The sequence below is a fragment of the Carassius auratus genome, chromosome 7, assembly GCF_003368295.1.
Source record: "Carassius auratus strain Wakin chromosome 7, ASM336829v1, whole genome shotgun sequence".
In the NCBI taxonomy this organism is placed as follows: domain Eukaryota; kingdom Metazoa; phylum Chordata; class Actinopteri; order Cypriniformes; family Cyprinidae; genus Carassius; species Carassius auratus.
In genome coordinates, this window is record NC_039249.1 from 19,263,347 (window position 1) to 19,265,991 (window position 2,645).

Genomic DNA, 2,645 nt, shown 5'->3' on the forward strand with positions numbered 1-2,645 from the left:
ACAGGACTTAGTTTGACCAAGTAGCATAGGTATGTTTTTATTTTTTATTACAGACATGAATTGTGATTTTAATCCAAGTCTGAATCATAGTGACCTGTTTAAACCTGGACACTTTGTGCATCTCCTCTGGCATACACATAACACAATAACACATTTCTAATATTCAAATTCATTTTAAAGGATTTTTAGGCTGCATTAATAAGCACAACCTTAACCGGGAACACTTCCCCTAACAACCAATGTACTTGCTACATCGTTAGAAAAATGGCATCTACGCTAATATTAGTCTGTTTCTCTCTTATTCCGAGGTCACCGTAGCCACCAGATCCAGTCTGTATCCAGATCAGATGGTCATTGCAGTCACCTCGATCCAGTACATATCCTGCCCAGATGGTGGATCAACACCTAGAGATGACCTCAACAGCCATGGATGTCAGTGGAGACAAGGATAACTAGATGAGCACCAGAGACAGATCCACAGTCAAGACCTTGTTTCCTAGGTGGTCAATGGGACAAGATCACAGGAACCTGATGAGTCCTCTGCACAATCTGACATGGTTGCAGCCTGGAATTGAACTGTTGGTTTCGTCTGGTCAGAGGAGAACTGGCCCGTCAATTGAGTCTTGTTTCTCCCAAGGATTTTCTCCATTCTGTTATAGGTGGAGTTTTGGTTCCTTGCCACTGTTGCCTCTGGCTTGCTTAGTTGGCAACACTTAATATCCAGCGATGTCGTTGACTTGATTGCACAGATACTATTTAAACTGAACTGAGCTGGATGATGACATCACCGAATTAAATGATGAACTGCATTTAACTTTAACTGTATTGTGTACTATTGCCATTTTGTATTATTGACACACTATTTTCCTATGCAATACTGTAAAGGGCTATGATGAAACCAACCATTAATCTGTATGAATGAATGAATGAATAAATGAACAAACAACGTTATTGTCATTGTACAAGTACAAGTACTAGTACAAATTGAATGATTGTATTGTTAAAAGCACTATACAAATAAAGGTGAATTGACTTATAGACTATTTGCCATGTTATAATCAGATATAACAGCACTAATACAACATGCATCGCCTGGGATGATTAGCTGAGTATCTCTTCAACAAGCCGACGCACAAACTGCTGCAAATAAAACTGAAAGTTAGCCGCAGACACTCAACACGTAATCACCTTAATTAAAATAGTAAGACTAACTTATTTTTTTTCCAGTGCTGATGCCACTCTCTCCTTGTGGTCTTTGATCTTGAAATTACTGTAGCTGCTGATGAATAATACACAGAATAACTGTTGTGTTCACATGTTCCGTTATAGTGCAGGAACTGAAGATTGTGTAAATGTAGACACATTTATGCGGCCAGGTGTAAATGGAACAGTTACAAATAATAAATAAATAAATGTAAAAGAGAGAGAGAGAGAGAGAGAGGGAGAGAGATCTGATTTATCCAGACAGAGAAAACCATGTCCAGGTGTAAACAGGCCCATACACTTAACAGCGTTAAAGCCACAACAATAGAAAAAAAAAAAAAGTCTGTAAAAAAATAACAAATAACACAAAAAGCATTGGTATTTCCATCTTCAGTGACCAGTTTGTGAACCGTTGGATTTAATAACAGACTAAACATGTTCTGTATTTGTGAACCAAACCTGCCTGATGGCTGATGGTCAGGAGGAAATTGGTGCAATCCTTTTGACAGAACTCTTTCAGTTTCAGCTCAACTCTTTCACATCAATATTTTGGGTAGAGTTGGGGTACTCGAACTTGGACTCGGACTCGAGTCCGGACTCGAGTCCAATTTTGAATGAACTCGGACTTGTCACGCACTCGGGTGAATTTGTACTCGGACTTGACACGGACTTGAACATTTTGGACTCGGAAAATATTCCGAGTACAGTCGAGTCCGCGTCATGTGTAACAATAAAACCAGCATAAAATTGAAATGATAAATTAATGAATGTCTCCCCTTCTGTCATTTAACTGCACCACACCGGCAGGCAGAAGTCTCCTGCTTGCAGACGAAACACACGCACCACTCACTGGATATCAATGTGGATTAGTGATGGGAAGTTCGATTCTTTTCCGCGAACCGGTTCTTTTGGACGGTTTGATTCAATAAACCGGTTGAAAAAAAAAAAAAAAACAGTTCACCGGATACATAATCCATTGCGATGTATTTGTTATTAAATGAACTTACGTTTCGTCAGATTGCCCTTCATTCAAGCCCTCGGTTTACCCGCACTCATTACATTAGCACAGGATCAGTTCAGAATCAATCACCAAAAGAATCAGATCGGTTCAGACGCGCTGTGAGTCAGTTGGCTTCATGCTGAATCACGAATGCGCAGTATCATCAGCTCCTCGGTTCTCGAATCGGACGCGTCCGAAAGAAACGGTTTTCGGTTCAGTGTACTGATGATCTGAAAACTGATACAACCGGTTCTTGACTCGAGAACGAGAATCGCTCAAAACCCGGGTAGGAAAATCTGACAGGGTAGGATAAAATGTCAGGACACCGGCACATGCTGCAGTTCAGTATCATCAGCTGCTCTACTCATGTTCATGTTCTGTTTACTACAAACTCAGTTTGTGAATCTGTCATCATTAACTATAAATACAGTACAGATATTTC